Consider the following 16,254-nt stretch of genomic DNA (forward strand, 5'->3'; position numbering starts at 1 on the left):
TCATAGTAACTCTATGAATAATGGAGAAATAAAGATAAAATTTATTTAAAAAAAGAAAAATTATAAAATCTTTGTCGATCTCGAGATTTGAACAGAAGACCAGCAAAATACAATGACACACCCTGCCGATCTAGCCACCAAGACTCGTACCTCGAGAGCTTCTGAATTGTCAAAGACTCTTATTACGACTCGGCAATAAGTTTTAAGTATTGTGTAAATCTGGTGTTAAAAGCACAATGCTAAGAATATTAATAGATTCTGCGCATGTGCGCGAACTTGACTCTTAAAATTCCGATAAAATATAGAAATATTTTAAATTTTAAATATGGTTTTGAATCATATGATTTGGAATGATTCATAGTATTTCTATGAATAATTTAGAAATAAAGATAAAATTTATTTAAAAAAAAGAAATATAAATTATTTGTCGATCTCGAGATTCGAACAGAAGACCAGCAAAATACAATGACACACTCTGCCGATCTAGCCACCAAGTCTCGTACCTCGAGAGCTTCTGAATTGTCAAAGACTCTTATTACGACTCGGCAATAAGTTTTAAGTATTGTGTAAATCTGGTTTTAAAAGCACAATGCTAAGAATATTAATAGATTCTGCGCATGTGCGCGAACTTGACTCTTAAAATTCCGATAAAATATAGAAATATTTTAAATGTATAATATTGTTTTGAAATATATGATTTGGAATGATTTATAGTAACTCTATCAATAATGGAGAAATATAGATAATATTTATTTAAAAAAAAGAAAAATTATAAAAGTATTTGTCGATCTCGAGATTTGAACAGAAGACCAGCAAAATACAATGACACAACCTGCCGATCTAGCCACCAAGACTCGTACCTCGAGAGCTTCTGAATTGTCAAAGACTCTTATTACGACTCGGCAATAAGTTTTAAGTATTGTGTAAATCTGGTTTTAAAAGCACAATGCTAAGAATATTAATAGATTCTGCGCATGTGCGCGAACTTGACTCTTAAAATTCCGATAAAATATAGAAATATTTTAAATGTATAATATTGTTTTGAAATATATGATTTGGAATGATTCATAGTAACTCTATGAATAATGGAGAAATAAAGATAAAATTTATTTAAAAAAAAGAAAAATTATAAAATCTTTGTCGATCTCGAGATTTGAACAGAAGACCAGCAAAATACAATGACACACTCTGCCGATCTAGCCACCAAGACTCGTACCTCGAGAGCTTCTGAATTGTCAAAGACTCTTATTACTACTCGGCAATAAGTTTTAAGTATTGTGTAAATCTGGTTTTAAAAGCACAATGCTAAGAATATTAATAGATTCTGCGCATGTGCGCGAACTTGACTCTTAAAATTCCGATAAAATATAGAAATATTTTAAATGTATAATATTGTTTTGAAATATATGATTTGGAATGATTTATAGTAACTCTATGAATAATGGAGAAATATAGATAATATTTATTTAAAAAAAAGAAAAATTATAAAATCTTTGTCGATCTCGAGATTTGAACAGAAGACCAGCAAAATGCAATGACACACCCTGCCGATATAGCCACAAAGACTCGTACCTCGAGAGCTTCTGAATTGTCAAAGACTCTTATTACGACTCGGCAATAAGTTTTAAGTATTGTGTAAATCTGGTTTTAAAAGCACAATGCTAAGAATATTAATAGATTCTGCGCATGTGCGCGAACTTGACTCTTAAAATTCCGATAAAATATAGAAATATTTTAAATGTATAATATTGTTTTGAAATATATGATTTGGAATGATTTATAGTAACTCTATGAATAATGGAGAAATATAGATAATATTTATTTAAAAAAAAGAAAAATTATAAAATCTTTGTTGATCTCGAGATTTGAACAGAAGACCAGCAAAATACAATCACCCACCCTGCCGATCTAGCCACCAAGACTCGTACTTCGAGAGCTTCTGAATTGTCAAAGACTCTTATTACGACTCGGCAATAAGTTTTAAGTATTGTGTAAATCTGGTTTTAAAAGCACAATGCTAAGAATATTAATAGATTCTGCGCATGTGCGCGAACTTGACTCTTAAAATTCCGATAAAATATAGAAATATTTTAAATGTATAATATTGTTTTGAAATATATGATTTGGAATGATTCATAGTAACTCTATGAATAATGGAGAAATAAAGATAAAATTTATTTAAAAAAAGAAAAATTATAAAATCTTTGTCGATCTCGAGATTTGAACAGAAGACCAGCAAAATACAATGACACACCCTGCCGATCTAGCCACCAAGACTCGTACCTCGAGAGCTTCTGAATTGTCAAAGACTCTTATTACGACTCGGCAATAAGTTTTAAGTATTGTGTAAATCTGGTTTTAAAAGCACAATGCTAAGAATATTAATAGATTCTGCGCATGTGCGCGAACTTGACTCTTAAAATTCCGATAAAATATAGAAATATTTTAAATGTATAATATTGTTTTGAAATATATGATTTGGAATGATTTATAGTAACTCTATGAATAATGGAGAAATATAGATAATATTTATTTAAAAAAAAGAAAAATTATAAAAGTATTTGTCGATCTCGAGATTTGAACAGAAGACCAGCAAAATACAATGACACAACCTGCCGATCTAGCCACCAAGACTCGTACCTCGAGAGCTTCTGAATTGTCAAAGACTCTTATTACGACTCGGCAATAAGTTTTAAGTATTGTGTAAATCTGGTTTTAAAAGCACAATGCTAAGAATATTAATAGATTCTGCGCATGTGCGCGAACTTGACTCTTAAAATTCCGATAAAATATAGAAATATTTTAAATGTATAATATTGTTTTGAAATATATGATTTGGAATGATTCATAGTAACTCTATGAATAATGGAGAAATAAAGATAAAATTTATTTAAAAAAAAGAAAAATTATAAAATCTTTGTCGATCTCGAGATTTGAACAGAAGACCAGCAAAATACAATGACACACTCTGCCGATCTAGCCACCAAGACTCGTACCTCGAGAGCTTCTGAATTGTCAAAGACTCTTATTACTACTCGGCAATAAGTTTTAAGTATTGTGTAAATCTGGTTTTAAAAGCACAATGCTAAGAATATTAATAGATTCTGCGCATGTGCGCGAACTTGACTCTTAAAATTCCGATAAAATATAGAAATATTTTAAATGTATAATATTGTTTTGAAATATATGATTTGGAATGATTTATAGTAACTCTATGAATAATGGAGAAATATAGATAATATTTATTTAAAAAAAAGAAAAATTATAAAATCTTTGTCGATCTCGAGATTTGAACAGAAGACCAGCAAAATGCAATGACACACCCTGCCGATCTAGCCACCAAGACTCGTACCTCGAGAGCTTCTGAATTGTCAAAGACTCTTATTACGACTCGGCAATAAGTTTTAAGTATTGTGTAAATCTGGTTTTAAAAGCACAATGCTAAGAATATTAATAGATTCTGCGCATGTGCGCGAACTTGACTCTTAAAATTCCGATAAAATATAGAAATATTTTAAATGTATAATATTGTTTTGAAATATATGATTTGGAATGATTCATAGTAACTCTATGAATAATGGAGAAATAAAGATAAAATTTATTTAAAAAAAAGAAAAATTATAAAATCTTTGTCGATCTCGAGATTTGAACAGAAGACCAGCAAAATACAATGACACACCCTGCCGATCTAGCCACCAAGACTCGTACCTCGAGAGCTTCTGAATTGTCAAAGACTCTTATTACGACTCGGCAATAAGTTTTAAGTATTGTGTAAATCTGGTTTTAAAAGCACAATGCTAAGAATATTAATAGATTCTGCGCATGTGCGCGAACTTGACTCTTAAAATTCCGATAAAATATAGAAATATTTTAAATGTATAATATTGTTTTGAAATATATGATTTGGAATGATTTATAGTAACTCTATGAATAATGGAGAAATATAGATAATATTTATTTAAAAAAAAGAAAAATTATAAAAGTATTTGTCGATCTCGAGATTTGAACAGAAGACCAGCAAAATACAATGACACAACCTGCCGATCTAGCCACCAAGACTCGTACCTCGAGAGCTTCTGAATTGTCAAAGACTCTTATTACGACTCGGCAATAAGTTTTAAGTATTGTGTAAATCTGGTTTTAAAAGCACAATGCTAAGAATATTAATAGATTCTGCGCATGTGCGCGAACTTGACTCTTAAAATTCCGATAAAATATAGAAATATTTTAAATGTATAATATTGTTTTGAAATATATGATTTGGAATGATTTATAGTAACTCTATGAATAATGGAGAAATATAGATAATATTTATTTAAAAAAAAGAAAAATTATAAAATCTTTGTCGATCTCGAGATTTGAACAGAAGACCAGCAAAATGCAATGACACACCCTGCCGATCTAGCCACCAAGACTCGTACCTCGAGAGCTTCTGAATTGTCAAAGACTCTTATTACGACTCGGCAATAAGTTTTAAGTATTGTGTAAATCTGGTTTTAAAAGCACAATGCTAAGAATATTAATAGATTCTGCGCATGTGCGCGAACTTGACTCTTAAAATTCCGATAAAATATAGAAATATTTTAAATGTATAATATTGTTTTGAAATATATGATTTGGAATGATTCATAGTAACTCTATGAATAATGGAGAAATAAAGATAAAATTTATTTAAAAAAAAGAAAAATTATAAAATCTTTGTCGATCTCGAGATTTGAACAGAAGACCAGCAAAATACAATGACACACCCTGCCGATCTAGCCACCAAGACTCGTACCTCGAGAGCTTCTGAATTGTCAAAGACTCTTATTACGACTCGGCAATAAGTTTTAAGTATTGTGTAAATCTGGTTTTAAAAGCACAATGCTAAGAATATTAATAGATTCTGCGCATGTGCGCGAACTTGACTCTTAAAATTCCGATAAAATATAGAAATATTTTAAATGTATAATATTGTTTTGAAATATATGATTTGGAATGATTTATAGTAACTCTATGAATAATGGAGAAATATAGATAATATTTATTTAAAAAAAAGAAAAATTATAAAAGTATTTGTCGATCTCGAGATTTGAACAGAAGACCAGCAAAATACAATGACACAACCTGCCGATCTAGCCACCAAGACTCGTACCTCGAGAGCTTCTGAATTGTCAAAGACTCTTATTACGACTCGGCAATAAGTTTTAAGTATTGTGTAAATCTGGTTTTAAAAGCACAATGCTAAGAATATTAATAGATTCTGCGCATGTGCGCGAACTTGACTCTTAAAATTCCGATAAAATATAGAAATATTTTAAATGTATAATATTGTTTTGAAATATATGATTTGGAATGATTCATAGTAACTCTATGAATAATGGAGAAATAAAGATAAAATTTATTTAAAAAAAAGAAAAATTATAAAATCTTTGTCGATCTCGAGATTTGAACAGAAGACCAGCAAAATACAATGACACACTCTGCCGATCTAGCCACCAAGACTCGTACCTCGAGAGCTTCTGAATTGTCAAAGACTCTTATTACGACTCGGCAATGTTTTAAGTATTGTGTAAATCTGGTTTTAAAAGCACAATGCTAAGAATATTAATAGATTCTGCGCATGTGCGCGAACTTGACTCTTAAAATTCCGATAAAATATAGAAATATTTTAAATGTATAATATTGTTTTGAAATATATGATTTGGAATGATTTATAGTAACTCTATGAATAATGGAGAAATATAGATAATATTTATTTAAAAAAAAAGAAAAATTATAAAATCTTTGTTGATCTCGAGATTTGAACAGAAGACCAGCAAAATGCAATGACACACCCTGCCGATCTAGCCACAAAGACTCGTACCTCGAGAGCTTCTGAATTGTCAAAGACTCTTATTACGACTCGGCAATAAGTTTTAAGTATTGTGTAAATCTGGTTTTAAAAGCACAATGCTAAGAATATTAATAGATTCTGCGCATGTGCGCGAACTTGACTCTTAAAATTCCGATAAAATATAGAAATATTTTAAATTTTAAATATGGTTTTGAATCATATGATTTGGAATGATTCATAGTATTTCTATGAATAATTTAGAAATAAAGATAAAATTTATTTAAAAAAAAGAAATATAAATTATTTGTCGATCTCGAGATTCGAACAGAAGACCAGCAAAATACAATGACACACTCTGCCGATCTAGCCACCAAGACTCGTACCTCGAGAGCTTCTGAATTGTCAAAGACTCTTATTACGACTCGGCAATAAGTTTTAAGTATTGTGTAAATCTGGTTTTAAAAGCACAATGCTAAGAATATTAATAGATTCTGCGCAGGTGCGCGAACTTGACTCTTAAAATTCCGATAAAATATAGAAATATTTTAAATGTATAATATTGTTTTGAAATATATGATTTGGAATGATTTATAGTAACTCTATCAATAATGGAGAAATATAGATAATATTTATTTAAAAAAAAGAAAAATTATAAAAGTATTTGTCGATCTCGAGATTTGAACAGAAGACCAGCAAAATACAATGACACAATCTGCCGATCTAGCCACCAAGACTCGTACCTCGAGAGCTTCTGAATTGTCAAAGACTCTTATTACGACTCGGCAATAAGTTTTAAGTATTGTGTAAATCTGGTTTTAAAAGCACAATGCTAAGAATATTAATAGATTCTGCGCATGTGCGCGAACTTGACTCTTAAAATTCCGATAAAATATAGAAATATTTTAAATGTATAATATTGTTTTGAAATATATGATTTGGAATGATTCATAGTAACTGTATGAATAATGGAGAAATAAAGATAAAATTTATTTAAAAAAAAGAAAAATTATAAAATCTTTGTCGATCTCGAGATTTGAACAGAAGACCAGCAAAATACAATGACACACTCTGCCGATCTAGCCACCAAGACTCGTACCTCGAGAGCTTCTGAATTGTCAAAGACTCTTATTACGACTCGGCAATAAGTTTTAAGTATTGTGTAAATCTGGTTTTAAAAGCACAATGCTAAGAATATTAATAGATTCTGCGCATGTGCGCGAACTTGACTCTTAAAATTCCGATAAAATATAGAAATATTTTAAATGTATAATATTGTTTTGAAATATATGATTTGGAATGATTTATAGTAACTCTATGAATAATGGAGAAATATAGATAATATTTATTTAAAAAAAAGAAAAATTATAAAATCTTTGTTGATCTCGAGATTTGAACAGAAGACCAGCAAAATGCAATGACACACCCTGCCGATATAGCCACAAAGACTCGTACCTCGAGAGCTTCTGAATTGTCAAAGACTCTTATTACGACTCGGCAATAAGTTTTAAGTATTGTGTAAATCTGGTTTTAAAAGCACAATGCTAAGAATATTAATAGATTCTGCGCATGTGCGCGAACTTGACTCTTAAAATTCCGATAAAATATAGAAATATTTTAAATGTATAATATTGTTTTGAAATATATGATTTGGAATGATTTATAGTAACTCTACGAATAATGGAGAAATATAGATAATATTTATTTAAAAAAAAGAAAAATTATAAAAGTATTTGTCGATCTCGAGATTTGAACAGAAGACCAGCAAAATACAATGACACAACCTGCCGATCTAGCCACCAAGACTCGTACCTCGAGAGCTTCTGAATTGTCAAAGACTCTTATTACGACTCGGCAATAAGTTTTAAGTATTGTGTAAATCTGGTTTTAAAAGCACAATGCTAAGAATATTAATAGATTCTGCGCATGTGCGCGAACTTGACTCTTAAAATTCCGATAAAATATAGAAATATTTTAAATGTATAATATTGTTTTGAAATATATGATTTGGAATGATTCATAGTAACTCTATGAATAATGGAGAAATAAAGATAAAATTTATTTAAAAAAAAGAAAAATTATAAAATCTTTGTCGATCTCGAGATTTGAACAGAAGACCAGCAAAATACAATGACACACTCTGCCGATCTAGCCACGAAGACTCGTACCTCGAGAGCTTCTGAATTGTCAAAGACTCTTATTACGACTCGGCAATAAGTTTTAAGTATTGTGTAAATCTGGTTTTAAAAGCACAATGCTAAGAATATTAATAGATTCTGCGCATGTGCGCGAACTTGACTCTTAAAATTCCGATAAAATATAGAAATATTTTAAATGTATAATATTGTTTTGAAATATATGATTTGGAATGATTTATAGTAACTCTATGAATAATGGAGAAATATAGATAATATTTATTTAAAAAAAAGAAAAATTATAAAATCTTTGTTGATCTCGAGATTTGAACAGAAGACCAGCAAAATGCAATGACACACCCTGCCGATATAGCCACAAAGACTCGTACCTCGAGAGCTTCTGAATTGTCAAAGACTCTTATTACGACTCGGCAATAAGTTTTAAGTATTGTGTAAATCTGGTTTTAAAAGCACAATGCTAAGAATATTAATAGATTCTGCGCATGTGCGCGAACTTGACTCTTAAAATTCCGATAAAATATAGAAATATTTTAAATTTTAAATATGGTTTTGAATCATATGATTTGGAATGATTCATATTATTTCTATGAATAATTTAGAAATAAAGATAAAATTTATTTAAAAAAAAGAAATATAAATTATTTGTCGATCTCGAGATTCGAACAGAAGACCAGCAAAATACAATCACACACCCTGCCGATCTAGCCAGCAAGACTCGTACCTCGAGAGCTTCTGAAGGGTCAAAGACTCTTATTACGACTCGGCAATAAGTTTTAAGTATTGTGTAAATCTGGTTTTAAAAGCACAATGCTAAGAATATTAATAGATTCTGCGCATGTGCGCGAACTTGACTCTTAAAATTCCGATAAAATATAGAAATATTTTAAATTTTAAATATGGTTTTGAATCATATGATTTGGAATGATTCATAGTATTTCTATGAATAATTTAGAAATAAAGATAAAATTTATTTAAAAAAAAGAAATATAAATTATTTGTCGATCTCGAGATTCGAACAGAAGACCAGCAAAATACAATGACACACTCTGCCGATCTAGCCACCAAGACTCGTACCTCGAGAGCTTCTGAATTGTCAAAGACTCTTATTACGACTCGGCAATAAGTTTTAAGTATTGTGTAAATCTGGTTTTAAAAGCACAATGCTAAGAATATTAATAGATTCTGCGCAGGTGCGCGAACTTGACTCTTAAAATTCCGATAAAATATAGAAATATTTTAAATGTATAATATTGTTTTGAAATATATGATTTGGAATGATTTATAGTAACTCTATCAATAATGGAGAAATATAGATAATATTTATTTAAAAAAAAGAAAAATTATAAAAGTATTTGTCGATCTCGAGATTTGAACAGAAGACCAGCAAAATACAATGACACAATCTGCCGATCTAGCCACCAAGACTCGTACCTCGAGAGCTTCTGAATTGTCAAAGACTCTTATTACGACTCGGCAATAAGTTTTAAGTATTGTGTAAATCTGGTTTTAAAAGCACAATGCTAAGAATATTAATAGATTCTGCGCATGTGCGCGAACTTGACTCTTAAAATTCCGATAAAATATAGAAATATTTTAAATGTATAATATTGTTTTGAAATATATGATTTGGAATGATTCATAGTAACTGTATGAATAATGGAGAAATAAAGATAAAATTTATTTAAAAAAAAGAAAAATTATAAAATCTTTGTCGATCTCGAGATTTGAACAGAAGACCAGCAAAATACAATGACACACTCTGCCGATCTAGCCACCAAGACTCGTACCTCGAGAGCTTCTGAATTGTCAAAGACTCTTATTACGACTCGGCAATAAGTTTTAAGTATTGTGTAAATCTGGTTTTAAAAGCACAATGCTAAGAATATTAATAGATTCTGCGCATGTGCGCGAACTTGACTCTTAAAATTCCGATAAAATATAGAAATATTTTAAATGTATAATATTGTTTTGAAATATATGATTTGGAATGATTTATAGTAACTCTATGAATAATGGAGAAATATAGATAATATTTATTTAAAAAAAAGAAAAATTATAAAATCTTTGTTGATCTCGAGATTTGAACAGAAGACCAGCAAAATGCAATGACACACCCTGCCGATATAGCCACAAAGACTCGTACCTCGAGAGCTTCTGAATTGTCAAAGACTCTTATTACGACTCGGCAATAAGTTTTAAGTATTGTGTAAATCTGGTTTTAAAAGCACAATGCTAAGAATATTAATAGATTCTGCGCATGTGCGCGAACTTGACTCTTAAAATTCCGATAAAATATAGAAATATTTTAAATGTATAATATTGTTTTGAAATATATGATTTGGAATGATTTATAGTAACTCTACGAATAATGGAGAAATATAGATAATATTTATTTAAAAAAAAGAAAAATTATAAAAGTATTTGTCGATCTCGAGATTTGAACAGAAGACCAGCAAAATACAATGACACAACCTGCCGATCTAGCCACCAAGACTCGTACCTCGAGAGCTTCTGAATTGTCAAAGACTCTTATTACGACTCGGCAATAAGTTTTAAGTATTGTGTAAATCTGGTTTTAAAAGCACAATGCTAAGAATATTAATAGATTCTGCGCATGTGCGCGAACTTGACTCTTAAAATTCCGATAAAATATAGAAATATTTTAAATGTATAATATTGTTTTGAAATATATGATTTGGAATGATTCATAGTAACTCTATGAATAATGGAGAAATAAAGATAAAATTTATTTAAAAAAAAGAAAAATTATAAAATCTTTGTCGATCTCGAGATTTGAACAGAAGACCAGCAAAATACAATGACACACTCTGCCGATCTAGCCACGAAGACTCGTACCTCGAGAGCTTCTGAATTGTCAAAGACTCTTATTACGACTCGGCAATAAGTTTTAAGTATTGTGTAAATCTGGTTTTAAAAGCACAATGCTAAGAATATTAATAGATTCTGCGCATGTGCGCGAACTTGACTCTTAAAATTCCGATAAAATATAGAAATATTTTAAATGTATAATATTGTTTTGAAATATATGATTTGGAATGATTTATAGTAACTCTATGAATAATGGAGAAATATAGATAATATTTATTTAAAAAAAAGAAAAATTATAAAATCTTTGTTGATCTCGAGATTTGAACAGAAGACCAGCAAAATGCAATGACACACCCTGCCGATATAGCCACAAAGACTCGTACCTCGAGAGCTTCTGAATTGTCAAAGACTCTTATTACGACTCGGCAATAAGTTTTAAGTATTGTGTAAATCTGGTTTTAAAAGCACAATGCTAAGAATATTAATAGATTCTGCGCATGTGCGCGAACTTGACTCTTAAAATTCCGATAAAATATAGAAATATTTTAAATTTTAAATATGGTTTTGAATCATATGATTTGGAATGATTCATATTATTTCTATGAATAATTTAGAAATAAAGATAAAATTTATTTAAAAAAAAGAAATATAAATTATTTGTCGATCTCGAGATTCGAACAGAAGACCAGCAAAATACAATCACACACCCTGCCGATCTAGCCAGCAAGACTCGTACCTCGAGAGCTTCTGAAGGGTCAAAGACTCTTATTACGACTCGGCAATAAGTTTTAAGTATTGTGTAAATCTGGTTTTAAAAGCACAATGCTAAGAATATTAATAGATTCTGCGCATGTGCGCGAACTTGACTCTTAAAATTCCGATAAAATATAGAAATATTTTAAATGTATAATATTGTTTTGAAATATATGATTTGGAATGATTCATAGTAACTCTATGAATAATGGAGAAATAAAGATAAAATTTATTTAAAAAAAAAGAAAAATTATAAAATCTTTGTCGATCTCGAGATTTGAACAGAAGACCAGCAAAATACAATGACACACCCTGCCGATCTAGCCACCAAGACTCGTACCTCGAGAGCTTCTGAATTGTCAAAGACTCTTATTACGACTCGGCAATAAGTTTTAAGTATTGTGTAAATCTGGTTTTAAAAGCACAATGCTAAGAATATTAATAGATTCTGCGCATGTGCGCGAACTTGACTCTTAAAATTCCGATAAAATATAGAAATATTTTAAATGTATAATATTGTTTTGAAATATATGATTTGGAATGATTCATAGTAACTCTATGAATAATGGAGAAATAAAGATAAAATTTATTTAAAAAAAAGAAAAATTATAAAATCTTTGTCGATCTCGAGATTTGAACAGAAGACCAGCAAAATACAATGACACACTCTGCCGATCTAGCCACCAAGACTCGTACCTCGAGAGCTTCTGAATTGTCAAAGACTCTTATTACGACTCGGCAATAAGTTTTAAGTATTGTGTAAATCTGGTTTTAAAAGCACAATGCTAAGAATATTAATAGATTCTGCGCATGTGCGCGAACTTGACTCTTAAAATTCCGATAAAATATAGAAATATTTTAAATGTATAATATTGATTTGAAATATATGATTTGGAATGATTTATAGTAACTCTATGAATAATGGAGAAATATAGATAATATTTATTTAAAAAAAAGAAAAATTATAAAATCTTTGTTGATCTCGAGATTTGAACAGAAGACCAGCAAAATGCAATGACACACCCTGCCGATCTAGCCACAAAGACTCGTACCTCGAGAGCTTCTGAATTGTCAGACTCTTATTACGACTCGGCAATAAGTTTTAAGTATTGTGTAAATCTGGTTTTAAAAGCACAATGCTAAGAATATTAATAGATTCTGCGCATGTGCGCGAACTTGACTCTTAAAATTCCGATAAAATATAGAAATATTTTAAATTTTAAATATGGTTTTGAATCATATGATTTGGAATGATTCATAGTATTTCTATGAATAATTTAGAAATAAAGATAAAATTTATTTAAAAAAAAGAAATATAAATTATTTGTCGATCTCGAGATTCGAACAGAAGACCAGCAAAATACAATCACACACCCTGCCGATCTAGCCAGCAAGACTCGTACCTCGAGAGCTTCTGAAGGGTCAAAGACTCTTATTACGACTCGGCAATAAGTTTTAAGTATTGTGTAAATCTGGTTTTAAAAGCACAATGCTAAGAATATTAATAGATTCTGCGCATGTGCGCGAACTTGACTCTTAAAATTCCGATAAAATATAGAAATATTTTAAATGTATAATATTGTTTTGAAATATATGATTTGGAATGATTCATAGTAACTCTATGAATAATGGAGAAATAAAGATAAAATTTATTTAAAAAAAAGAAAAATTATAAAATCTTTGTCGATCTCGAGATTTGAACAGAAGACCAGCAAAATACAATGACACACCCTGCCGATCTAGCCACCAAGACTCGTACCTCGAGAGCTTCTGAATTGTCAAAGACTCTTATTACGACTCGGCAATAAGTTTTAAGTATTGTGTAAATCTGGTTTTAAAAGCACAATGCTAAGAATATTAATAGATTCTGCGCATGTGCGCGAACTTGACTCTAAAAATTCCGATAAAATATAGAAATATTTTAAATTTTAAATATGGTTTTGAATCATATGATTTGGAATGATTCATAGTATTTCTATGAATAATTTAGAAATAAAGATAAAATTTATTTAAAAAAAAGAAATATAAATTATTTGTCGATCTCGAGATTCGAACAGAAGACCAGCAAAATACAATCACACACCCTGCCGATCTAGCCAGCAAGACTCGTACCTCGAGAGCTTCTGAAGGGTCAAAGACTCTTATTACGACTCGGCAATAAGTTTTAAGTATTGTGTAAATCTGGTTTTAAAAGCACAATGCTAAGAATATTAATAGATTCTGCGCATGTGCGCGAACTTGACTCTTAAAATTCCGATAAAATATAGAAATATTTTAAATGTATAATATTGTTTTGAAATATATGATTTGGAATGATTCATAGTAACTCTATGAATAATGGAGAAATAAAGATAAAATTTATTTAAAAAAAAGAAAAATTATAAAATCTTTGTCGATCTCGAGATTTGAACAGAAGACCTGCAAAATACAATGACACACCCTGCCGATCTAGCCACCAAGACTCGTACCTCGAGAGCTTCTGAATTGTCAAAGACTCTTATTACGACTCGGCAATAAGTTTTAAGTATTGTGTAAATCTGGTTTTAAAAGCACAATGCTAAGAATATTAATAGATTCTGCGCATGTGCGCGAACTTGACTCTTAAAATTCCGATAAAATATAGAAATATTTTAAATGTATAATATTGTTTTGAAATATATGATTTGGAATGATTTATAGTAACTCTATGAATAATGGAGAAATATAGATAATATTTATTTAAAAAAAAGAAAAATTATAAAAGTATTTGTCGATCTCGAGATTTGAACAGAAGACCAGCAAAATACAATGACACAACCTGCCGATCTAGCCACCAAGACTCGTACCTCGAGAGCTTCTGAATTGTCAAAGACTCTTATTACGACTCGGCAATAAGTTTTAAGTATTGTGTAAATCTGGTTTTAAAAGCACAATGCTAAGAATATTAATAGATTCTGCGCATGTGCGCGAACTTGACTCTTAAAATTCCGATAAAATATAGAAATATTTTAAATGTATAATATTGTTTTGAAATATATGATTTGGAATGATTCATAGTAACTCTATGAATAATGGAGAAATAAAGATAAAATTTATTTAAAAAAAAGAAAAATTATAAAATCTTTGTCGATCTCGAGATTTGAACAGAAGACCAGCAAAATACAATGACACACTCTGCCGATCTAGCCACAAAGACTCGTACCTCGAGAGCTTCTGAATTGTCAGACTCTTATTACGACTCGGCAATAAGTTTTAAGTATTGTGTAAATCTGGTTTTAAAAGCACAATGCTAAGAATATTAATAGATTCTGCGCATGTGCGCGAACTTGACTCTTAAAATTCCGATAAAATATAGAAATATTTTAAATTTTAAATATGGTTTTGAATCATATGATTTGGAATGATTCATAGTATTTCTATGAATAATTTAGAAATAAAGATAAAATTTATTTAAAAAAAAGAAATATAAATTATTTGTCGATCTCGAGATTCGAACAGAAGACCAGCAAAATACAATCACACACCCTGCCGATCTAGCCAGCAAGACTCGTACCTCGAGAGCTTCTGAAGGGTCAAAGACTCTTATTACGACTCGGCAATAAGTTTTAAGTATTGTGTAAATCTGGTTTTAAAAGCACAATGCTAAGAATATTAATAGATTCTGCGCATGTGCGCGAACTTGACTCTTAAAATTCCGATAAAATATAGAAATATTTTAAATGTATAATATTGTTTTGAAATATATGATTTGGAATGATTTATAGTAACTCTATGAATAATGGAGAAATATAGATAATATTTATTTAAAAAAAAGAAAAATTATAAAATCTTTGTTGATCTCGAGATTTGAACAGAATACCAGCAAAATGCAATGACACACCCTGCCGATCTAGCCACAAAGACTCGTACCTCGAGAGCTTCTGAATTGTCAGACTCTTATTACGACTCGGCAATAAGTTTTAAGTATTGTGTAAATCTGGTTTTAAAAGCACAATGCTAAGAATATTAATAGATTCTGCGCATGTGCGCGAACTTGACTCTTAAAATTCCGATAAAATATAGAAATATTTTAAATTTTAAATATGGTTTTGAATCATATGATTTGGAATGATTCATAGTATTTCTATGAATAATTTAGAAATAAAGATAAAATTTATTTAAAAAAAAGAAATATAAATTATTTGTCGATCTCGAGATTCGAACAGAAGACCAGCAAAATACAATCACACACCCTGCCGATCTAGCCAGCAAGACTCGTACCTCGAGAGCTTCTGAAGGGTCAAAGACTCTTATTACGACTCGGCAATAAGTTTTAAGTATTGTGTAAATCTGGTTTTAAAAGCACAATGCTAAGAATATTAATAGATTCTGCGCATGTGCGCGAACTTGACTCTTAAAATTCCGATAAAATATAGAAATATTTTAAATTTTAAATATGGTTTTGAATCATATGATTTGGAATGATTCATAGTATTTCTATGAATAATTTAGAAAGAAAGATAAAATTTATTTAAAAAAAAGGAATATAAATTATTTGTCGATCTCGAGATTCGAACAGAAGACCAGCAAAATACAATCACACACCCTGCCGATCTAGCCAGCAAGACTCGTACCTCGAGAGCTTCTGAAGGGTCAAAGACTCTTATTACGACTCGGCAATAAGTTTTAAGTATTGTGTAAATCTGGTTTTAAAAGCACAATGCTAAGAATATTAATAGATTCTGC

Source organism: Argiope bruennichi, chromosome 5, assembly GCF_947563725.1.
Source record: "Argiope bruennichi chromosome 5, qqArgBrue1.1, whole genome shotgun sequence".
In the NCBI taxonomy this organism is placed as follows: Eukaryota; Metazoa; Arthropoda; class Arachnida; order Araneae; family Araneidae; genus Argiope; species Argiope bruennichi.